Genomic DNA, 25,528 nt, shown 5'->3' with positions numbered 1-25,528 from the left:
AAAGACCAGCAAGTATTATTGAGAGAAAAAGGGGGCTAAGATTCAACTCCCCCTTCTCTTAGCCACTGAAAACCATCACAAGCTACTACTCAAAATCTATCTGAGGATAGTAAGAGCCCAGAGAGGAATGATTCTGGCGTTCAAACACTAGAAAAGGGTGAAAACTGGCATTAAATGCCCAGTGGATGCCCAATTCTGGTGTTCAAACGCCAGAAAAGGGTGGCAATCTGGCGTTAAACGCCCAGAAAGCACCCAATTTTGGCGTTCAAACGCCAATGGGGGATCAGAAACTTGCAAGTGTTGATAACAACCCCCTTAAGCAGGCTTCTCCAACCACTTCTGTAGGAAATAAACTTGCAGCAACTAAGGTTGAAGAATATAAAGCCAAGATGCCTTATCCTCAGAAACTCCGCCAAGTGGAACAGGATAAACAATTTGCCCGATTTGCAGACTATCTCAGGACTCTTGAGATAAAGATTTCATTTGCAGAGGCACTTGAGCAAATACCCTCTTCTGCTAAGTTCATGAAAGAGATCTTAAGTCATAAGAAGGATTGGAGAGAAACTAAAAAAGTTTTCCTCACTGAAGAATGCAGTGCAGTCATCCTAGAAAGCTTACCAGAGAAACTTAAAGATCCCGGAAGCTTTATGAAACCATGCACATTAGAGGATGCCTGTACCAAGACAGCTCTATGTGATCTTGGGGCAAGTATCAACCTAATACCTGCATCCACTATCAAAAAGCTTAGTTTGACTGATGAAGTTAAACCAACCCGGATATGCCTCCAACTTACTGATGGCTCCATTAAAATTCCATCTGGCGTAATTGAGGACATGATTGTCAAGGTTGGGCCATTCGCCTTTCCCACTGACTTTGTAGTGCTGGAAATGGAGGAGCACAAGAGTGCAACTCTCATTCTAGGAAGACCTTTCCTAGCAACTGGACGAACCCTCATTGACGTCCAAAAAGGGGAGATAACCCTTAAAATCAATGAGGATGAGTTTAAGTTGAATGCATTCAAAGCTATGCATCATCCAGACACATCAAAGGACTGCATGAGCGTTGATATTATTGACTCCTTGGTGGAAGAGGTCAATATGACTAAGAGTCTCGAATCAGAGGTAGAGGACATTTTTAAAGATGTTTAGCCTGATCTGGAGGAACCAGAGAAAACAGAAAAACCTCTGAAAACTCCTCAGGAAGAGGAAAAGCCTCCTAAACCCGAGCTTAAACCACTACCACCATTCCTGAAATATGCATTTCTGGGAGAAGATAACATTTTTCCTGTGATCATAAGCTCTACTTTAGAACCACAGGAAGAGAAAGCATTAATTCAGGTGCTAAGGACACACTGGACAGCTCTTGGGTGGTCCATAAGTGATCTTAAGGGCATTAGTCCAGCCAGATACATGTACAAAATCCTATTGGAGGATGATGCTAAGCCAGTGGTTCAACCACAAAGGCGGCTGAATCCAGCCATGAAGGAGGTGGTGCAGAAAGAGGTCCCTAAGCTACTATAGGCTAGGATTATTTATCTTATTTCTAATATCCCCTGGGTGAGCCCTGTCCAAGTTGTCCCTAAAAAGGGAGGCATGACAGTGGTTCATAATGAAAAGAATGAACTGGTTCCTACAAGAACAGTTACAGGGCGGCGTATGTGTATTGACTACAGAAGGCTCAATACAGCCACCAGAAAGGATCATTTTCCTTTACCATTCATAGATCAGATGCTAGAAAGACTAGCAGGTCATGAATACTACTGCTTTTTGGATGGCTATTCAGGTTACAACCAAATTGTAGTAGATCCTCAGGACTAAGAGAAAACAGCATTCACATGTCCTTCTGGAGTATTTGCCTACAAAAGAATGCCATTTGGTCTATGCAATGCACCTACAACCTTTAAAAGGTGCATGCTCTCTATCTTCTCTGATATGGTAGAGATATTTTTAGAAGTCTTCATGGATGACTTCTCAGTATTTGGAGACTCATTCAGCTCCTGTCTTGACCATCTAACACTTGTTCTGAAAAGGTGCCAAGAGACTAACCTGGTTTTAAACTGGGAAAAATGTCACTTTATGGTGACTGAAGGAATTGTCCTTGAGCACAAAATTTCAGACAAGGGAATAGAGGTGGATCAAGCTAAGATAGAGGTAATTGAAAAATTACCACCACCTGCCAATGTTAAGGCAATCAGAAGCTTTCTGGGGCATGCAAGATTCTATAGGAGGTTTATAAAGGATTTTTCAAAAATTGCAAAACCTCTGAGCAATCTGCTAGCTGCTGACACGCCATTTATCTTTGACACAGAGTGTCTGCAGGCGTTTGAAACTCTGAAAGCCAAGCTGGTCTCAGCACTAGTCATTTCTGCACCAGACTGGACATTACCATTCGAACTAATGTGTGATGCCAGTGACCACGTCATTGGTGCAGTATTGAGACAGAGGCATAACAAGCTTCTACATGTCATTTATTATGCTAGCCGTATTTTAAATGACGTGCAGAAGAATTACACACCACAGAAAAAGAGTTGCTTACAGTGGTTTATGCCATTGACAAGTTCAGATCTTATTTAGTAGGATCAAAAGTAGTTGTGTATACTGACCATGCTGCTCTAAAATATCTCCTCACAAATCAAGATTCAAAACCCAGACTCATAAGATGGATGTTGCTTCTACAAGAGTTTGATATAGAAATAAGAGACAAAAAAGGGACAGAGAACTAAGTAGCAGATCACCTGTCCCGAATAAAACCAGTAGCAGGAGCGTGCTTCCCTCCTACTGAAATCTCTGAAACCTTTCCGGATGAGCAACTCTTTGCCATTCAGGAGGTACCATAGTTTGCAGACATTGCAAACTTTAAAGCTGTGAGATTTATACCCAAAGAGTATAGCAAGCAGCAAACGAAAAAATTAGTTACTGATGCAAAGTACTACTTTTGGGATGAACCATATCTCTTTAAGAGGTGTGCAGACGGAGTAATCCATAGATATGTGCCTAGAGAAGAGGCACAGAAGATCTGTGGTATTGCCATGGATCACAATATGGAGGACATTTCGGAGGTGAGCGAACAGCCACAAAGGTCCTCCAATGTGGCTTCTACTGGCCTACTCTCTATAGAGACTCCCGAGAGTTTGTACGTAACTGTGACAGTTGCCAGAGAGCTAGTTATCTGTCTCACAGTTATGCCATGCCTCAGCAAGGGATCTTAGAGATTGAGTTGTTTGATGTATGGGGTATTGACTTTATGGGACCTTTCCCACCATCATATTCAAACACTTATATTCTGGTGGCAGTAAACTATGTATCTAAATGGGTAGAAGCAATTGCAACACCTACTAATGATACTAAGACAGTGATTGAGTTCCTCCAGAAGCATATCTTCAGCAGGTTCGGTGTCCCTAGGATACTGATCAGTGATGGAGGCACTCATTTCTGCAATAAACAGCTTGACTTTGCTCTGATCCGATATGGAATTAACCACAAAGTGGCGACTCCATATCATCCACAGACAAATGGGTAGGCTGAAGTCTCAAATAAAGAACTAAAATGAATCCTGGAACGGACTGTAAGTACCCGTAGAAGGGATTGGGCAAGAAGTCTGGATGATGCTCTGTGGGCATACATAATAGCATTCAAGACTCCTATAGGGACCTCTCCATACTAGCTTGTGTATGGAAAAGCCTGTCAACTATCAGTGGAATTGGAACACAAAGCTTACTGGGCAACCAGATTCCTCATCCTTGATGCTAAGGTGGCTGGAGAGAAAAGATTACTCCAGCTAAATGAGCTGAAAGAGTTTAGACTCAATGCTTTCGAAAATGCTAAAATTTACAAGGAGAAAGCAAAAAGATGGCACGACAGGAAGCTGTCATCTAAAGTTTTTGAGCCAGGACTGAAAGTTCTGTTGTTTAACTCTAGGCTCAGATTGTTCCCGTGGGAAATTGAAATCTCGGTGGAAGGGACCATATGTGATTACAAGTGTGTCACCATATGGATACGTAGAGCTTCAGGATATTGACTCTGACAAAAAGTTCATTGTTAATGGATAGAGAGCCAAACATTATCTTGAAGGCAATGTTGAGCAAGAGTGCTCAAAACTGAGACTAAATTAACAGCTCAGTAAAAGTCCAGCTAAAGACAGTTAAGAAGCACTTGCTTGGAGGCAACCTAGCCATTATAAGAAATTAGATGTTTATAACAATTATATAAGTCCATTTAATTTTGTTATTCGTGTTTGTTAATGTTTTTCAATGAACAAGTCAAGGAAATAAAGGTTCAGAATATAAAGCAGAGGAATCACAGAGAAAAAGAGCTCATTGGCGTTAAAACGCCAGTACAGAGGCAATTTGGGCGTTAAACGCCAGAATGGCTACCATTCTGGGCGTTTAACACCAGTAAAGGTATCATTCTGGGCGTTAAACGCCAGAATAGGAACACATTCTGGGCATTTAACGCCATAAATGGCAGCATTCTGGGCATTCAGAAAAATGCCCAGTAAGGAAGGATTTCTGGCGTTTAACGCCAGCCAGGGTACCTGGCTGGGCGTTTAACGCCAGCACAACAAGGAGGAGGTAATTTCGTTTCCAATTCAAATTTTTTCGAATTTTCATGTTTTAATTCATAATTTTCTGCATCAAAATATTACAAACATTCACTTTTTAATCTCCATCCCCCAAAATTAATAATCTTATAAATTCTTTTTAATTATTTTTCAATTCTTTGCAATTCTTTTTCAAAACATTTTTGAAAACTCATTTATCTTTCCAATTTTTTTCAAATCTTTTTAATTCATTCATACTATCTTTTATTTCTTAGATGCATAAACGAAAATTTAGATTTAACTTCTTCATATCTTTTTCAAATCTTGCATATTTTACAGATTGTATCTTTCATCAATCATATCTTCCTATCTTATCTTTTTCAAAAATAAATTGAAAACCCCACTACAAGAAAAAAGGCCTATGGCCACGCTTTTTTCTTGCCACGCTTCAAAAGCGTGGCCAAAAGTGGTCAATGGCCACGCTTTTATGAGGGTGGCGATAGATAAGAGATTTGGCCACTTTTTTTTTTGCCACGCTTCAAAAGCGTGGCGAAAAGGATCAACGGCCACGCTTTTGTAAGGGTGGCAATTGATTAGAGAAAAGGCCACGTTTTTTTCTGCCACGCTTCAAAAGCGTGGCCATAGAGAGAAACAAGGATGTTTTAAAAGCGTGGCGACAGGGTTTCATTACGGCCACGCTTAAAAAGGGTGGCTATATGCTGGTACACCATTGCCACGCTTTAAAAGCGTGGCCAAAGGTTTCTTTTCTGCCACGCTTCAAAAGCGTGGCCGTAGATAGCAACAATAACCTTTTAAAAGCGTGGCGAGAGGGGCCCCAACCAATTGACCCAAACCCGGCTCCCAAACCCGGCTCCCAACCCGGCCCAAACCCGGCCCCCAACTCGATCCCCAACCCTAATCTCTCTTTTCCCTTTGAAACCACTAACCCTAATCTCTCTTTCACCTTCGAAACTACTCGCCTGTATCGGAAGAGCTCCTCCCTTCGCCCTTCGCCCTTCGCCTTCGCCTTCGTCACTGATGGAAACCACTTCTTCTTCATCTTGTTAATCTTCGTACCCTTCTTCTCTTTCTTGTTCTTCTTTGAATCATTGTGGATCTCTCTGTTCACCTTCAAGCTCCAGCAAACATGGTCGACGGCAAGCTCCTCCCTCTTCTTCTCCTCCAAGCCCTCTCAGCCGCGCTTCCGCCGCCGTTGGTTGCCGTTAACGTTCGCGTCTTCGTTCAGCCGTCGTCTTCATTCGCGTTCTTCGCCGTTCAAGTTCGCTCGGCGTTCACCGTTCGCGTTCACTCGCCGTTCACCGTTCGCGTTCACTCGCCGTTCACCGTTCGCGTTCGCGTTCGTCTGGAAGCCACGTTGCCCTACTTCAAACTCTGTGACCAACCCGTGCGCTCCACCTAGCCGTCGAACTGCTCTCTTTTGTCACCGCCGTGAGTTCCCTAAACCCACCACCAGACAATACACTCACACAACACCAATACTCTGCTTGAAACTCTGCAACTTCTTATTTCTATTACAATAAGTAACTATTTGATTTGGCAGTGGTTTGGATTTTTTTCATAGACTGAATTAAAGTATAAAATAGTTATGTTCTCTTCTCTATCACATTGATACTAAGCTTTGAATTCTCTTATTTCGTTTCAAGTTTTCCGCACTCAACATGTTTGATGAAATGCTTTAACCATATTTCGGGTTGGTTTTATCATTTCTAGCTTTTAGAAACTTAGTAAGTTGATTGCATGTGAAATTAGAATAATTGGATCTTAGTAATTAGGAAATTTTAGCTGCAAAAATAGCATCTTTGTAGAAAACATATTAGCATGATGATTCCACTTGCATTAGTGTTCTTCTGGTAAATTTTAACTGTTAGTGTGAACTTGTTAATTTGCTAATTGTTCTTGTGTTGTTGTTCTGTTGTTCTTCTGTTATTTTTATTTTATTTTTTTTGTTGTGATTTTCTGTTTTTGAACCTGTTAAGTTGATAATTTGCTGTTGTTTTTGAACCTGGTTTGAGGATAGGCTCAAAGACTTACCAGATGACCCTAATAATGAATTGATGATTCCCGAAGACCCTGAATGTAAGAAGGAAGGTGAGCTCTCTTGAATGACTAAGGTTCTTAGTGTAGCTTGTGCTTGTGCTTTGCTCGAGCAGTGCTTATCACTGCTGCTTAAGTATGCTGTAGCCAATGTAGTTGCAATGGAAATGGATTGTGACTTAAACTAAGCTTTAACTAAAATATTAGTGATTTGAACACTGAATTTCTTTGCTTTAGGGAAGACTTTGTCTGATAATTATGACTATTCAGTTCTGTTCTGTTTCTGTCCCATTTTGTTTCATATTTGGTTCTCCCCTTGGCCTCTTCTTCTCTTTGTTTCTCTGTCCCTTTTTTTCTTTTTTCTTTTCTGCTTTGCAGCTCTAATTTTCTACAATTGTTGCTTCACATATTCTTGTTTACTGTGGCATTAATGAAAGAAGTTCTCCATCTAATACCTTGCTCTCAATAATACGAGATTTCCTGTTTGACAAAAAAAATTTATTCTTTTAATGCACTAAAGAGGTTGACCTTTCTGTTCTTCCTTGCAATTCTTATGGCTTGACTTCCTGGATCTTGCATGTCTTCTTTTGGTTGTCTAATCTTTCTTGGTTATTCTTAAGATTCCATATATAAAATTTATCATGTTTTGAACAAAGTGAGCATATCATGGCTGATGTATGTTGCTGGTTATTATAATAGCTCCTTGTCAGAAACTGGAAGATCAAAGGGATTTTTTGAACCATTGCCTGTGAAGCAAGGGGAAGAAGCACATTAGTACACCTGTTCCACATGATTCATACTCCGTTCTTTCTGTGAGCAGTTCTGGGAAGTAAGTTCTTTCTTACTTTTAATTTATTTCCATAATTCAATCGAATTAACTAATGTTTTTAATTCTTAAATGTAACAGATGGTTTCGTTTTTCTTTATAGAATATACAACACATAAAACTGTTACTATTGTGATTCAAAATTTATTTATAATGTTTTGTGGTTTATTTTATATGCTTTTTATCTTAATATGGTTAAGCAAAAGCATTTTGTTTGTTAAATAGCAGTACTGTGGTTGTTTTCTGAATGCACAAATATGTGCAGGTATGTTGACCAGTTTGATGAAACAGACCCAAAAGAATCAAGGCTGATGTCAACATTCTTCAACACACTCTTGCAGTCTTGCTTGCAGTGTGCCTTGGTGGTGCTGTCAGCTTAACCTTCATTGTGTGGATACAAATCCATAAAGGATGGGATTGGGGATTTGGGATTGGCACCATTGCTATGCTACTTGGCATCATTATCTTTGCTGCTGCATTGCCACTATACAGAATTCATCCTGCTAAAGGAACAAGTGCTTTACTTGAGATCGTGTAGGTATCTGTTGTATACATGCCTCAGTGGTGTTGGTTTTAACTTAATCAGCATTACTCTCGAATTTTGATAGGCTTAATACCCCAGACGATGACATCTATAGTGGTTGCAAACTCCTTATTGCACTTATTCATGTTTTTAATTTCCAGGTCTATGTTGCTGCAATCCGGAATAGAAGACTTACCATTCCTGAAGATCCTGCAGAACTATATGCGATTGAGCAGGACAGGGAAGCTACTTTGGAAACAGAGTTTCTACCTCATAGAGATATTTACAGGTTCAATTTTCCTTCTTGTAACTATTAAAGCACACATATAGTTCTACACAAATAGAATTATGTGAACTTAAGTTCACCTATAAACACTATTTTACATTTTATATGAACTTACATTCATCTTATAACACTTATTTTTACATTTTATTGGTTCAGCCTTAAGTATGGGCTGAACATTCTACAGGGCATTGAAGGTGAAAACAAGAATTCAAAGAAATCGCTGAAGGTAATTTAATTGCTGATTTTTATCTTTTTTGTTGTGCCTATTACTGTTTGAATCAAATCTTCAGCACCCATGGCCAACTGTAATTGAATTTTGTATTGTAGCCTTGTAAACATGTTGTTTTAGATGGAACTTCAATTACTTGTTTCGTTGGTGGTTCTTTACTAAAATATATAAGGATTATTCTTCACTTATTAATTCCTATTGTTGTTTTTCTTTTTCCCCTTCCCCATTTTGCTCAGGATTTAGTTACTGAACATGAATTTGAGAAAAACTGCTTGATGTGAATTCTCCAAGTGATATTGGGTCACTTTTGATGATATTAGGGCTTTAGAAAATGTGAAAGACACCTTGAAGGAGTTGGTCATGCTTCCTCTACAGACAATGCTTGCGAAGGAGACAAAAGGAGAAAAGATTGAAGATGGGGTTGGGAGTTCCTGCTCTTCCATTTACCTTTGTGGCTCACCTTCTAGCAATGGCTGCTATTGTCATGGTCTGGCTTTAGATCATACACTTCAGGGGTGGCTTTTTTCTCCTACCATTACATTGATGAAGTAGTAGCTGAACTGATTTGGGACTGGGTTTAGTTTTTAATACAATCATTTATATATAACACAAGATAATCATATAATATTACACAAGTTGAAGTTACTAATCTATATTAAGCCCTTATATATCTTATATTTGTGACTATTATTATATATAAATTGTCAATATATAGTTAGTGAATTACCCCTAACTTACGTATTCCTTTTTCTTGATACAGATCCATCCTGTTCTTATGCTAATCGAGATTTATTTTGTATTTGAGTAATAGTTTTTTAATGTATAAAACAATTATAGTAAATTATATATCTCACTAATTATTGTTTGATTTGTCTTGTAATAAAAATTGCATACTATATTTGTAGGTTTGGTAACAAAAAAGGATTGAAAATTTATAGTGTAGCAATGAAGATCAAGTAAGGGAAAGAAATTTTTTTTTAATTTAACAAGGCTTTCGCCACGCTTTTAAAGCGTGGCTGTATATTTTGCTATGGCCTATCTCTTCCTATTGCCACGCTTTAAAAGCGTGGCTGTATCTCCACCTATCGCCATGCTTTAAAAGTGTGGCCAGATCTGCCCTATCACCACGCTTTTACAGCGTGGCCATATCTCTACCTATTGCCACGCTTTTAAAGCGTGGCCGTATTTTCCACCTACAGCCACGCTTTTCCAAGTTGCAGTTTGTAAAAAAGTGTGGCAAACAAAAAGCGTGGCAATAGACTGCAAAAAGTGTGGCGATAGAGCAACCGCCACCCTTTGATAGGCCACCCTTTCGAAAGCGTGGCGATAGCTCAAAAAGCGTGGCGAAAAGCTATCGCCACGCTTTTTTCAGCTTTTTGCCACGCTTTAAAAGCGTGGCAAAAGACGTGTTTTCTTGTAGTGCCCATTCCCTCCCTGCCTTTTACATACGCATTCGGCCAGCCCCTCCTCCCTCATCATTCAAATTCTAATATCCATCTCTTCTTCTTCTTTCTTTTTATTTTTGCTTGAGGACAAGCAAATCTCTAAGTTTGGTGTGATTTTCGTGATCCCTGAGCTAAAATAAACGAATCTCATGGCTCCTAAAGGAAGACAAACCACCTCAAAAGGCAAGAAAGAAAGCAATCTAAAGCCACTGTGGAAGCTGATGCCAGGGCATTTTGGCCAGTTTCACTGACCTTTTCTTTACTATTTTAGGGTAGTTTCATGCATTTTCTTAGGAAATAAGCAAGTTTTGGATAGAATTTCACTTACATCTTGATTCAAGCAAACATTGTGCACTTTACATGATTTCATGAGAATTATGCAAGAATTGTATAACAAACTGGATGATGCATGTCTCATGATTTGAATTAGAACTTTGATGCACTTTATTGCTTGATTTCAGGACAAAGGAAGCAAGGAAGAACCACGTTAGCAGCCACGTTAGTCTAACTAACGTAACCATTAACGTGGGATGGGACCTAGCTTGCAACGTTAATGAGAAAAGTAATCGCCAATAACGTCCTCGAAGCCATCATAGCCCACGTTAAGAGTCATGTTAACTAAGTTAACGTGAACTCTAATGTGGAAGAAGGAAATGAAGCCAACGTTAGTGACACTCACCTTTGTCACTAACGTTGGACCAAGCTCATATTGGCCACGTTAAGAGCCACGTTAACTCAGTTAACGTGGACTCTAACGTGGGGAAGAAGGAAATGAAGCCAACGTTAGTGACACTCACCTTTGTCACTAATGTTGGACTAAGCCACTTTGAGCCACGTTAGTTGCCACGTTAACATAGTTAACGTGGAAGCTAATGTGGAGGGAGCAAGAATCGCCAACGTTAGTGATGATGCGCATAAACTAGTTATGCTACGATTTAGGAAATTGCACGATCGGCAAAATTCCTTCCGGCAAGTGCACCGGTTATCGTCAAGTAAAAACTCACAATAGAGTGAGGTCGAATCCCACAAGGATTGGTTGAGTGAGCAATTCGGATTAGAAGTGTGTTCTAGTTGAGTGGAATCAAGATTTAGATGAGAATTGCGGAATGTAAAATTGGCGGGAAAAGTAAATGACAAGAAATTGAAATGGCGGAATCTTAAATTGCATGAATTAAAGAGCAGAATGTAAATTGCTGAAATTAAAAGGGAATGGGGGTGATTGCATGAATTGAGTTGCAGAATGTAAAGAGAAAGTGGAAATCAGAAATGGGGAATTCATTGGGTGTTAGGAGATATTGAGATCTCCGAATCAAAACATGTTTATCTCTTCCTCAACCAATGCGTTCATTGAATTTTGCTTGGCAATCTTATATGATTGGATCCCAATCCCTTGGCTCACCAATTCTCTCTAAAAACAAACAAATTCCCAATCCCTTGGTTTAAATGTTCATAAGAAGAGATGATGCTCGATCACTGATTATACCACACAGTTTCATGAACCACAATTTGGTAGGATTACATGTCACAATATCCATCCAAACCCCAATCCAATTCACTGTGAGAAAGCTTCTCTAGCATGAATCCTCCATTCCTTTCCCAAGGTTCCGAAGGATTCCAATTATGGGTAGTTTCTTTCCCAAGACAACTACCCAATGGAATTAGATCGAGAAGCTTTCTAACAAAATTCAAGAGAAAAGATTGAAGAAGAAGATAAACTATTATTGATTCATTGAATTACAATAGAGCTCCCTAACCCAATGAAAGGGGTTTAGTGAGTCATAGCTCTGAATTCAATTACAAAGATATGAAAACTCGCTAAATGAAAAAGTAAAAGTCCTTCCTAACTTAAATTCTATCCTATTTATACACTTTCTATATTGAGCTTCTGTTGTTTTTCTTGGGCTTTGAGGCCTCTCCTTGCTTTCCTTTTGCCTTGGGTTTATGATCCATAATCTTGATGAGGCTGTTGATCCAAATTCTGTAACATTCATTGAACCAACTTAGTGATAATCAAATAATGACACATGACTCAATAAATTGAAATTTCAGACTCATCAATCCTTCAGGCCCAATCCCATAAACCATGATATTCAATTGGGTTTCATACCAGAGTAAGTTTAAGTTAATGTTTGTGCTCAAATACTAACTTAAACCGCAATATTTTTGGCCCAGAAACCTTTTCCAAGACTGGCGTTTAAGTTGCAGTTTAAGCTTAAACTGTAGCTTAAACGCCAGACACTTCCAGTGATGCCTTTTGTGGAAGCACGTTTAAGCTTCAGTTTAAGGTTAAACTGAAGCTTAAACGTGGAAATGGAAGAAGGCAGCCCTGGAGGGTAACTTAGTCGAACACGTTTAAGCTTCAGTTTAAGGTTAAACTGAAGCTTAAACGTGGAGATAGAAAGGGTAGCCCTGGAGGTCGAACACGTTTAAGCTCCAGTTTAAGGTTGAACTGGAGCTTAAACGTGGAAATGGAAGAAGGCATCCTGGAGGTCGAACACGTTTAAGCTCCAGTTTAAGGTTAAACTGGAGCTTAAACGTGGAAGCTGAGAAAGGTAGCCCTGGAGGTGTCGAACACGTTTAAGCTCCAGTTTAAGGTTAAACTGGAGCTTAAACGTGGAAATGGAGAAAGCAACCCTGGAGGAGAAAACTTGGTCGAACACGTTTAAGCTCCAGTTTAAGGTCAAACTGGAGCTTAAACGTGGAAATGGCTCCCTGGTGCACTTCCCATTTCTGGCGTTTAACCTCCAGTTTAAGGTTAAACTAGAGGTTAAACGTGGCAATGCTTCCTGATTGGCATTCTCATTCTGGCGTTTAACCTCCAGTTTAAGGTTAAACTGGAGGTTAAACGTGGAATGCTTCTTTGGTGAGACTTTCATTCTGGCGTTTAACCTCCAGTTTAAGGTTAAACTGGAGGTTAAACTTCAGTTTCAGCATTTCTTAGCCTTCATGATTTTGGCGTTTAAGCTCCAGTTTAGGCTTAAACTGGAACTTAAACTCCACATGTGATATTCAAGCTTCCTTTATTGACTTTGTTGCTTCCTTGCCTAGCCTCTTCTTCCCTGAAATCATCCAAACAATTGCATCAAAGTCTTGCAAAATTTCATGAGAAATCTTCTATTCATAGCATTCAAGTAATATAACTAAAAACTCATGGAATTTGCATCAAAATCATACTGTTTGGATGGTTCATTGCTTTGTTCTTCTTTTAACCATTCTTGGTTACTTTAAGCTCAAGAAAATGCATAAAACCACTAAAACTAACAGAAAAATACTAGTGAAACTAGCCTAAGATGCCTTGGCATCACAACACCAAACTTAATACTTGCTTGTCCCTAAGCAAGTCCTGAGTTATTTGAGAAGAAAGTATGAAACAGAAAGCAATTACTTTGGCTATATTAGCAAGCATTTGAAGTTCATCAGAAGGGTTTTATGCAGAAAGTTGCAGCATCACTTTTTCATACTTATCAGGTAAGATTATCACTTTTTCATTGCATCCATCAAACACTGCTATGGCCTCTTGTTATTCTTATGTCCTTGGCACTTTTCTCTTCTTTGTTTTTCTTTTCTTTTTCTTAGAGCTTCTTTGCTCCTTGTTTGCTTAGTGTCATGTGTTGCACAAGCCTTTGGCATTTTCTTTTTCTTATCAGTGCACTACACATATCCACTCCAGGCATTTTAGTTCACATTTCTTCTTGAGACATTGGTGCCCAGCACCTCTTTGTGTGACTAAATGTTTTGTATTTAGGTTGCTCTTGATAATGGACTTTTGGTTGATAATCCCGGGTTAGTTAACCCAAGTTACCGAGTGTTGAAACACTCCTCAGAACCTATTCATCCAAGCATATCCTTAATACATAAACACCACAGGCATTTGTCTCAGAAGTTCAAACCATTGGTGCCTAGCTTATTTTCTCAATTTTCTTGCTTTTTGGTTACCCTTTTTCAGTGGCTTTTTCTTCTTCTTTTTCTTTTTTTTTTTATGGCCAAAGACATTTATTCATCAAGATCCATAGACGGTTTTCAATTTCTACATGAAAAATGATAATTCTACACTCTATTTCCAGTGATCTGACTGAACAATCAAGCATGCATACCACCACTTAATTCTACTTGATTTGTCACTAATTGAGCCAAGTTACTTTTGTTCAAACTTTTCTTTTATTTTCGGAAACAGAACAAGCATGGTAAGCATTTGTTTAAGAAGGTGAAGTTATATCCAAACATCTAGGCATTCACTTTATTCAAAGCAATAGACAGACAAACATACTAGAGACTTCACATTAAAACTTAAATGACTCATAATGAAAGAAAGCTCATAAAGACAATTCACCAATTATCATTTGATTAATAAGGAACGAGACCACCTCTTATTTATTGCTTGGTTCTTCTTAATTCTTGGGATCCTGCTTCTTCTTGCTTCCTGCCTCTTTTTGACCACTTGTGCTTCCTTTGTCTTTTCTTATGAGCTTTTTCCAGAATCCAGCCTTTTTCATCGTTTCTTCCACTCCTTTTTCAAGGATCATTGCCTTGTTTATTTCTCCTTCTTTCCTCCCTTTGAAATACTCATCAAAAGCTGGGAATGCTGGGTCCATCTTGTGTAGATGTTCTCCTATGTAGTTAAGCTTGATTTGCGAACTGATGTTGTAATCAGCTTGGACTGAGTATCTTGCATTCTGTAAAGTGGTGGCTTCCTTGATTTCCATGACATTGGCATCTTGGTGTTGGCATATGTGGCTGAAGGATTCCTGTAAGTGTAAATTCTGTTCCCTTTGCAGATCTAAGAATCTTGATTCAAAGTTCCTTTGCATATCCATCATTTTTAGGTGAAAGTCCTCTTGTCTCTCCTGAGACCTCATGTATTGTTGAGACATTCCTTCCATGATTTCCTGCATTCTGCTCATATCCATGGGGTCTCTGGGAATTCGTTGTCTTCTTTCTGGAATTGCTTGCTCTTCTTGCTCTTCTTCTCTGTCTTCTCCTTCCTGTCCTTCTTGTTCTGCTTCTTACTCGGCTTCCGCTTGTTGCCCTTCTTCATTTCTTCTTCTTGTATGTCTTGGAGGAGTTGGGCCAAGAGTCATTCTGTACGCAGTTATGGCCAATCCAGGATATAGCCAATTAGGACTTTCATCTTCAAGTGGTACTTGGGCATCGATGCATAATCTAATGATGGTGCTAGGGAAGTGGAGCCAAGATTCAGGGTCACTTTTCTCACTAAACTCTTGTATCTGTTCAGCAATGAGTTTATGAACTTTGATCTCCCCTCCCACCATAATGCAATGAAGCAAGATGGCTCTTTTAGGGACTATTTCTGAAGAGTTTGCAGTGGGTAGGATGGATCTCCTAACTATTGCATACCACCCTTTAGCTTCAGGTGTTAGGTCTCCCCTTCTCAAGACTCTTGGAGCCCCTCTTGTTTTTCTCACCCATTCAGCTCTGATGGCACAAAGATCTTCAGCAATAGTCGTGTAGTCAGGTTCTCCTATCATCCTTTCCTCATAACTTGCTTGGCTGAAATGTATGTTTTTCAGGCCAAGAGTTTTCATGATTGCCTTGGGGCTGAAGTCAACTTCCACCCCTCTCACATAGCTTTTGTATGTGGGTTTCTTGGTTGAGTCTTCCCTCACTGCATTTGCATAGAACTCCTTCACCAAGTTGATGTTGATTTTAGTGATTGGCTTAGTCAGGAGCTCCCACTTCCTCTTTTTGATCTTCTCCCAAACACCTGGGAACTCATCCTTTTCAAGGTCAAAGGGAACCTCAGCTAGTACCCTTTTAGGTCTCATCCATTCGGCTTGAATCTCATGGAAAACTGATTTGTATCTCCTTGCATCAAATTCCCTGTTCTCCTCCATTGGTTGCTTGTCTTTTCTTCTTTTGTGGCTAGATGAGGCTGCCATTGGTTCTTTGGTTTTGGTAAGTTACAAGCTAAAGTTGACAAGGTGAAGCAAGAAGTGTTGTTGGAAATGTGGGGAGGTTGTTTTCGGCAAGAGACAGTTTGTGCTATGATGAAGAAAATGTGCATGAAGGAGATTTGGTGGTGTTGAACTCGTTCCCCAAGTGGTTCTTTATAGGGCCCTTAAGTGAAAGATGGACGGCTAGGGTGGTTTGTGAAGGGTGGCTTGATGGTAAATATATGAATTAGGGAGAAGGACGAATTGCTTTTCATTTTCTTGGAAGTATTCTGGGTGCATTAGGTTGTACATGTAGCAATCTTTTCTTGCAGAACTTCCTTTTCCCATGTGTTAGCTTCAAAGACTTGTGAACTTTCTTTTTGACCAAGCACCGTACCTCCCTTTGTCTTTTTCCTCCATTTTTGTCTTTTCTTTTGTACCTGCACAAACAAACAAGTTTGCTATCATTTTTCGGTCCATGTGAATGATGAATAGTACTTGCACATGTAAATCAATGATTGACTTCATGAGCTTATAGCCGTGACTTTTGTATGTATGCACACTTATTATTGGACACCAAACTTAGTGTTTGGTAAAGTCTCCTAATGACATGAAATCCATATTGGTTGTCCTTAATGAATGTGCATAATTCTAATAAATCATAGTCACTTTGGCTCTTTGATTCTAAACAAAGTTACTACCCTAAGTAATTGAAACCAAAGTATTAAAGCATGCGAATGGTTTACTTGTCATGAATTTCGAAACCCAGAGGAACTTCTTGCTTTTCATGAACCGTGTTCAAAGAGGAACACCAAACTTAATGTTTGGTTGAGCTCTTTGCATGAAAAATTGAATGCATTTTGAATAAAGTTTGGGGTGCCCTCAGGCACACCAAACTTAGAGACAAATTGTATTTTATATGCAATGTTTAGTGCACTCTTTCAGCAGTTGTCCTGAGGATTCAAGTTCATGCATAAGAAACCATGCTTTATTAGATGCAAAACAACACAAAAAAGAGTAAGGATATTAAAAACATGGGTTGCCTCCCATGAAGCGCTTCTTTAACATCACTAGCTTGACGGTTGTCCCTTGTTAGGGTGGATTGTAGTGCTTGATGTCTTCTCCTCTCACTATGCAAACGTCTCCACTTGATTCCTTCATGACCTCTAAATGTTCCATAGAAAGAACTTTCCTGATTGTGAACACTTGAGGAAGCTGGGAAGGAATGGTTTTGAGGCCAGGTGGGATTGGCAGATAATGACTTGATATCACTTTATCTCCCGGAGAAAAACCTTCAGTGGGAATTTTCTTGTTTCTCCATCCTCTTGGCAATTTCCCTATCATTCTTCCCTTTCTCTTGAGGATTTCTTCATTGACCTTTATGCTAGGAAGATCCTTCTGATCTGTTTCCATTGATTCTTGTGGCTTTAACTCTTGCAACTCTTGTTTGCCTTCCAAGGACTGTTTTAGAGTTTCAGCTGCTGGATTACTTTCCTCCAAACACAGATGGATACTATCATCCTTAGGCTTTTCAGGTTCTGGTTCAGGCTCAGATGCAGGTTTGAAAACTTTGAAAATGAGCTGTTCATCATGTATTCTCAGAATTAGCTCTCCTTGTTCTACATCTATGAGCGCTCTAGTAGTGGCTAGAAATGGTCTTCCCAGAATGATAAGGTGTAGGTAGCTTTCCTCCATGTCCAAAATGACAAAGTCTGTGGGGAAGTAATAATCTCCCACCTTCACCAGCACATTCTCAACCACCCCTTCAGCTTGCTTCTGAGTTTTGTCAGCCAGTTGTATGATTACATCAGTGGATCTCACCTCATTCAGTTGTAGCCTCTTCATAAGAGTTAAAGGCATCACATTTATGCTAGCTCCTAGATCACAGAATCCTCTGTCAATTTTTGTTTCTCCTATGATGCAAGGAATATGAAAACTTCCTGGGTCTGTTTTCTTAGAGATTGTGTCCTTCTTGATGAGGGCACTGCATTCTTTGTTCATTGTTACCGTTTGTCCTCCCTTCAAAACTCTTTTCTTGCTCAACAATTCCTTTAAATACTTGATGTGTGTAGGCATTTGATGGAGAATCTCAAGAAAGGGAATATTGATATGGAGAGACTTAAATGTCTCTAAAAACCTTGAATAGGTTTTCCCTTTTTCACCTCCTCCTAACCTCTGAGGAAATGGTGCTTTTGGTTGGTATGTTTCCATCGTGCCTTTTTGCAGTTCCTTGGCTTGCTCAGTTTCACCTTCCTGCTTAACTTCTTCCACACCTTCCTTCAAGATTTCTGGCTCCTGCTCTGAGGGCCTGATTCCTTCTTCTTCTGAAACTTCCTTCAATATGGTGATGGCCTTGCATTCTTCCCATCTCACTCTCTTTTGTTCCCCTTTAGGACTCTTTTCTGTGTCACTAGGGAACACTGCAGTTGATTTGGGGGCCTGTTGAGATAGCTCTCCTATTTGAGACTCCATCCTCTTGAGTTTTTCACCATGGTTTCTTAAGGTAGTTCTCACATCATCCCTGAAGCTTTTCAATTCGGTTATGTCTTGACTCATGGTTGCCATCATTCCTTCTATCCGGTTTAATTGATCTTGAAATTGTTGGTTCGGATTAGGTTGGGTAGGTTGATTATTTTGGCCATGATATGATGGTTGTGAGTAAGTGTTTTGTGTGGCTTGGTATGATCTTTGGTTGGAGTTTTGGTATGTGGAATTGTTATGTTGGTTGTGGTTGTAAGGTTTGTGGTTTTGTGGTTGGGTTTGTTGGTTCCCCCACCCAAAGTTTGGGTGATTTTTCCATCCTGGGTTGTAAGTGTTGGAATGTGGATCATATGATTGCCTTTGTTGGTTTCCCACATAGTTGGCCTCTTCCCAATCACCTCCTTCAATGCTTACTTCCTCTTGATCTTGTGTGTGTATTGCAGCCACTTGCTTTGTTTCTAATTGCCTGGTAAGCTCTGCTAGTTGCTTGGCAAACACCTTGTTTTGGGCTAGAATTGTATCAACATGGTTCAGCTCCATGACTCCCTTAGTGTTGTGCCTCTCTGATGCATAGTAGTACTCATTCTCAGCCACTGTCTCAATCACTTCAATGGCTTCTTCCACAGTCTTTTTCCTGTTCAATGAACCTCCTGATGAATGGTCTACAGCCTTCCTTGATTCATAAGAGAGTCCATCATAGAAAATATGCAATTGCACCCAATCATGGAACATGTCCGGTGGGCATTTCCTTGTCAAATCCTTGAATCTCTCCCATGCCTCGTAGAGAGTTTCACCATCTTGTTGTCTAAAAGTTTGAACCTCAGATCGAAGCCTATTGACCTTTTGTGGGGGGTAGAAACGTGCCAGAAACTTGCTTTCCACCTCATCCCATGTTGTTAGACTCCCCCTTGGGAATGATTCCAGCCACTTAGCTGCTTTGTCCTTAAGTGAAAATGGGAACAAAAGCAGTTTATAGGCATCTTCCTGGACTCCATTGGACTTCACAGTGTCACAAATTCTCAGGAATTTTGTGAGATGTTGGTTGGGATCTTCATTAGCACTCCCACCAAATGAACAATGATTCTCCACAAGTGATATTAGCTGTGGTTTGAGCTCAAAATTGTTGGCCTGAATGGGTGGTTTCTGAATGCTGCTACCACAATTCCCAGAGGTTGGGTTTATGTATGAACTAAGAACCCTCCTCTCAGGAATGGCATTGTTTCCATCAGCTCTCTCATGGTTGTGAACTTCTCTATCCATGTTGAGATCTAGAGCTTCCTCAAAATTGTCCTCAGATTCTCCTTCAGATTCTTCTTCTCCCAGTACTCTCTTCCCTCTTGCTTCCCTTCTAAGTCTATGAAGGGTCCTCTCTGGTTCGGTATATGGAGGAGTTGATGTCTCTCCTCTCCTACCTGTCATACAAGAACACAGCACAGGCAACAAACAAGTGAAATACTCTTGGTTAATGGAAGAGTATGGTTAGAGCAATTGAGGAATTAATTCAAACAGTTAGTGAGTCAGTGAGTTAGTTGCTTGAATTTAAAGGCATAAAGAAAGAAAGCATGTAACAGAGTGCAGAAATTGAAATTCAACAAGTAACTTGTACTGAATTAATCAAAACAAAAAAAATGCTCAATCTAGTTAACTTCCAATTTGAGAATTGTCAATCGAAAACCAATCCCCGGCAACGGCGCCATAAACTTGATGCACATAAACTAGTTATGCTACGACTTAGGAAATTGCACGATCGGCAAAATTCCTTCCGGCAAGTGCACCGGTTATCGTCAAGTAAAAACTCACAATAGAGTGAGGTCGAATCCCACAAGGATTGGTTGAGTGAGCAATTCGGATTAGAAGTGTGTTCTAGTTGAGCGGAATCAAGATTTAGATGAGAATTGCGGAATGTAAAATTGGCGGGAAAAGTAAATGACAAGAAATTGAAATGGCGGAATCTTAAATTGCATGAATTAAAGAGCAGAATGTAAATTGCTGAAATTAAAAGGGAATGGGGGTGATTGCATGAATTGAGTTGCAGAATGTAAAGAGAAAGTGAAAATCAGAAATGGGGAATTCATTGGGTGTTAGGAGATATTGAGATCTCCGAATCAAAACATGTTTATCTCTTCCTCAACCAATGCGTTCATTGAATTTTGCTTGGCAATCTTATATGATTGGATCCCAATCCCTTGGCTCACCAATTCTCTCTAAAAACAAACAAATTCCCAATCCCTTGGTTTAAATGTTCATAAGAAGAGATGATGCTCGATCACTGATTATACCACACAGTTTCATGAACCACAATTTGGTAGGATTACATGTCACAATATCCATCCAAACCCCAATCCAATTCACTGTGAGAAAGCTTCTCTAGCATGAATCCTCCATTCCTTTCCCAAGGTTCCGAAGGATTCCAATTATGGGTAGTTTCTTTCCCAAGACAACTACCCAATGGAATTAGATCGAGAAGCTTTCTAACAAAATTCAAGAGAAAAGATTGAAGAAGAAGATAAACTATTATTGATTCATTGAATTACAATAGAGCTCCCTAACCCAATGAAAGGGGTTTAGTGAGTCATAGCTCTGAATTCAATTACAAAGATATGAAAACTCGCTAAATGAAAAAGTAAAAGTCCTTCCTAACTTAAATTCTATCCTATTTATACACTTTCTATATTGAGCTTCTGTTGTGTTTCTTGGGCTTTGAGGCCTCTCCTTGCTTTCCTTTTGCCTTGGGTTTATGATCCATAATCTTGATGAGGCTGTTGATCCAAATTCTGTAACATTCATGGAGCCAACTTAGTGATAATCAAATAATGACACATGACTCAATAAATTGAAATTTCAGACTCATCAATCCTTCAGGCCCAATCCCATAAACCATGATATTCAATTGGGTTTCATACCAGAGTAAGTTTAAGTTAATGTTTGTGCTCAAATACTAACTTAAACCGCAATATTTTTGGCCCAGAAACCTTTTCCAAGAGTGGCGTTTAAGTTGCAGTTTAAGCTTAAACTGTAGCTTAAACGCCAGACACTTCCAGTGATGCCTTTTGTGGAAGCACGTTTAAGCTTCAGTTTAAGGTTAAATTGAAGCTTAAACGTGGAAATGGAAGAAGGCAGCCCTGGAGGGTAACTTAGTCGAACACGTTTAAGCTTCAGTTTAAGGTTAAACTGAAGCTTAAACGTGGAGATAGAAAGGGTAGCCCTGGAGGTCGAATACGTTTAAGCTCCAGTTTAAGGTTAAACTGGAGCTTAAACGTGGAAATGGAAGAAGGCATCCTGGAGGTCGAACACGTTTAAGCTCCAGTTTAAGGTTAAACTGGAGCTTAAACGTGGAAGCTGAGAAAGGTAGCCCTGGAGGTGTCGAACACGTTTAAGCTCCAGTTTAAGGTTAAACTGGAGCTTAAACGTGGAAATGGAGAAAGCAACCCTGGAGGAGAAAACTTGGTCGAACACGTTTAAGCTCCAGTTTAAGGTCAAACTGGAGCTTAAACGTGGAAATGGCTCCCTGGTGCACTTCCCATTTCTGGCGTTTAACCTCCAGTTTAAGGTTAAACTGGAGGTTAAACGTGGCAATGCTTCCTGATTGGCATTCTCATTCTGGCGTTTAACCTCCAGTTTAAGGTTAAACTGGAGGTTAAACGTGGAATGCTTCTTTGGTGAGACTTTCATTCTGGCGTTTAACCTCCAGTTTAAGGTTAAACTGGAGGTTAAACTTCAGTTTCAGCATTTCTTAGCCTTCATGATTTTGGCGTTTAAGCTCCAGTTTAGGCTTAAACTGGAACTTAAACTCCACATGTGATATTCAAGCTTCCTTTATTGACTTTGTTGCTTCCTTGCCTAGCCTCTTCTTCCCTGAAATCATCCAAACAATTGCATCAAAGTCTTGCAAAATTTCATGAGAAATCTTCTATTCATAGCATTCAAGTAATATAACTAAAAACTCATGGAATTTGCATCAAAATCATACTGTTTGGATGGTTCATTGCTTTGTTCTTCTTTTAACCATTCTTGGTTACTTTAAGCTCAAGAAAATGCATAAAACCACTAAAACTAACAGAAAAATACTAGTGAAACTAGCCTAAGATGCCTTGGCATCAAGTGACACTCACCTTTGTCACTAACATTGGAATGAGCCACTATGAGCAACGTTAACTTAGTTAACGTGGAAGCTAACGTGGATGAAAGAATGATGAGCCAACGTTAGTGACACTCACCTTTGTCACTAACGTTGGAGATGGCTATCACCACCACGTTAGAAGCCACGTTAACCTAGTTAACGTGAACTCTAACGTGGGAAGTAGGGGCGTTTTGAAACGTTAGTGACAAAGGTAAGTGTCACTAACGTTTTCGAAGATTTGGCAAGCCTACGTTAAAGGTCACGTTAGCCACACTAACCTGAACTCTAACATAGGGAAGGGAGGTTTCTCAACGTTATTGGAAAAGGTAAGTCTCAATAACGTGTGCGAAGGTTCAAGAGGCAACGTTAGTGGTCACGTTGGTGCCACTAACGCTGAAGTTAACGTGGGTCACCCTTGGGCTAGGAACGTTAGTGAAAAAGGTGACTGCCACTAACGTTCTCGAACCCACACTTTCACTTAACGTTAATGCCACTAACGTCCTAAGCTAAAAGTCCCTGCCTACTTCATACTTTCTCTCTGCAAGTAAAGTTAAGCCCACTAAAGAGGATAACTGCTTCAAACTCAAGATCCAAAGGCCCATATCCAAGACTTGGAGAACCAACTAGAAGATCAGAAGAGTAGTATATATAGGGGTAGTTTTGAATCAAAAAAGGGGTTGGAAATTTGAGAACTACTCTCTGTATAATTTTACTTTCTTTGCAACTTTTAATTTAATTTTCATAATGTACTCTCCATCTATGCTTTTCATTCCCAGAGCTATGAACAACTAAACCCCTTTCATTGGGTTAGGGAGCTCTGTTGTAATTTGATGGATCAATATTAGTTTTCATTATTCTTCTTCTCTCTTTTCTCTTGATTTTACTAGAAAGCTTTCAATCTTCATTCAATTGGGTAGTTATCTTGGAAAAGAAGCTATTCATACTTGGATCTCTTCGAAACTTTGGAAGAGGAATGAAGAGATCATGCTAGAAATGCTTTCTCATGTTGGACCAAGTTGGGGTTTGGATGGATATAGTGACATATAATCCTACCAACACTTTGATTTGGAAATGCATGTGGTATAATCAGTGACCATACTTCATCTCTTCTCATGAGCAATTGACCAAGGAATTTGCTATTGATCAAGATTTGAGAGATTGAATTACCAAGAAATTAGAATTCGATCACTTAAGATTGCCAAGGAGATCAATGAATGCATTGATTGAGAAAGAGATGAAAATGAACTTGATCCGGAGAATGCAACATCTCCTAAGCCCAATGAATTCCCCATTTCTGATCTTACCCATTCTCTATAGATTCTGCAATCTACTTTTATGAGCATCTTCCCTATTCCCATTTAAGATTCTGCAATTTACTTTCAGCTATTTACATTCAGCTCTTTATTTCCAGCATTTATGTTTTCTGCTATTTACTTTCTCGCCATTTAATTTTCTGCAAATCTCAAATCTAATTCTGCTTAGTTCAACTTGAACATTCCTTTAATTAAAGTTGCTTGACCAATCAATCCCTGTGGGATTCGACCTCACTTTATTGTGAGTTTTTACTTGACGACAATTCGGTATACTTGCCGAAGGAAAATTATTGAGAGACAAGTTTCCATGCATCAAGTTTATGGCGCCTTGCCGGGGATTGATTTTGTATCAACAATGATTAAGTTGGAGGATAACTAGATTGAGCATTTTTCTTTTGTTTGATTTAAAATTTTGTTTGAGTAATTTACTTTCAGTTTTAGTTATTTTCTCCCCTTTCCCCTACCCATTTTCTTAGTTGTTTACAATTCAGTCCACTAACACACTAACTGTTTGATATATTGCATCACTCACACTAATAGCAATTTTAACAGAAATACTTTCTGCATCTATTTCCTTGCTTGTGCCTTGTTGGTTGTATGACAGGTAGAAGAAGCGGGGCTTCAACTTCCTTTGATTCTGAACCTGAGAGGACCTTCCTTAGATTAAGGAGGGAAGCAAGAGGAAAGAGAGTAGTTGGTGCTGAGGAAGAGGAGGAGTACTTTGAACCAGATATAGATGAGAATATGGAGAACCATCATGAAGAAGAGGCTCACAACCATGGCCGAGAAGGTCCAGCACATCAGGCTGGACAAGAGAGAAGGGTTCTGGGTTCGTACATCAATCCAAACCCAGGAAATTGCGGAAGTAGCATCCAAAGGCCAACCATACATGCCAACAACTTTGAACTAAAGCCACATCTCATCACCCTTGTTCAGAACAATTGTTCATTCGGAGGGAGTGTCCAAGAAGACCCCAATCAACATCTAACCACCTTCCTGAGGATATGTGATACTGTGAAGTCTAATGGTGTTCATCCTGACACCTATAGACTACTTCTGTTCCCTTTCTCACTCAAGGACAAGGCATCTAAATGGCTGAAATCCTTCCCAAAGGAGAGTTTAGCAACCTGGAAGATGTGGTGAATAAATTCTTGGCAAGATTCTATCCTCCTCAACGGATCAATAGGTTGAGAGCTGAGGTACAAACCTTCAGGCAGCAAGATGGTGAGACTCTATATGAAGCATGTGAGAGGTTTAAGGACCTTACAAGAAGGTGCCCACCAGATATGTTTAATGAATGGGTGCAGGTGCACATTTTCTATGAAGGTCTTTCTTATGAATCGAAGAAGGCAGTAGACCACTCATCCGGGGGATCTCTGAACAAGAAGAAGACCATTGAAGAAGCCATAGATGTCATTGAGACTGTAGCTGAGAATGACTACTTCTATGCTTCTGAAAGAGGCAACACTAGAGGAGTGATGGAGCTAAACAATGTGGATGCACTGCTGGCCCAAAACAAGCTTATCACAAGCAGCTGGCTAATCTTACCAAGAAGATGGAGAGGAACCAAGTAGCAGCAATCACCACCTCATCAGCAACTCAAGAGGGAGTGAATGCAGAGGCAGAGGATGAGCAAGAACAAGCCAACTACATTAGAAACTCACCTAGGAAAGCACATGATCCATACTCCAAGACCTACAATCCTGGTTGGAGGAACCACCCAAACTTTGGGTGGGGAAATCAACAAGACCAAGACCAAGATCAGAGACGCCACAACCCCAACAACAATGCAGCCCACCAACATTCCACGCAAAGATCAT

General features: G+C 39.7%; 2 non-coding genes across 2 annotated transcripts; one reads left to right on the top strand and one right to left on the bottom strand.

The window, feature by feature from the left end:
• The first annotated feature begins 19,005 nt into the window (after positions 1 to 19,005).
• Positions 19,006 to 19,109, top strand: LOC112780229 (small nucleolar RNA R71). The gene has a single exon (XR_003191081.1). It is a non-coding gene; the product is annotated as a small nucleolar RNA R71 (small nucleolar RNA).
• Positions 19,110 to 24,892: 5,783 nt separating this feature from the next.
• On the bottom strand, positions 24,893 to 24,999 carry LOC112781432 (small nucleolar RNA R71). The gene has a single exon (XR_003192209.1). It is a non-coding gene; the product is annotated as a small nucleolar RNA R71 (small nucleolar RNA).
• Positions 25,000 to 25,528: the final 529 nt, after the last annotated feature.

Source organism: Arachis hypogaea, chromosome 19 (genome assembly GCF_003086295.3).
Source record: "Arachis hypogaea cultivar Tifrunner chromosome 19, arahy.Tifrunner.gnm2.J5K5, whole genome shotgun sequence".
NCBI lineage: Eukaryota > Viridiplantae > Streptophyta > Magnoliopsida > Fabales > Fabaceae > Arachis > Arachis hypogaea.
The sequence above is the reverse complement of the archived record's forward strand: the minus strand, read 5'-3'. Positions and strand labels throughout refer to the sequence as shown.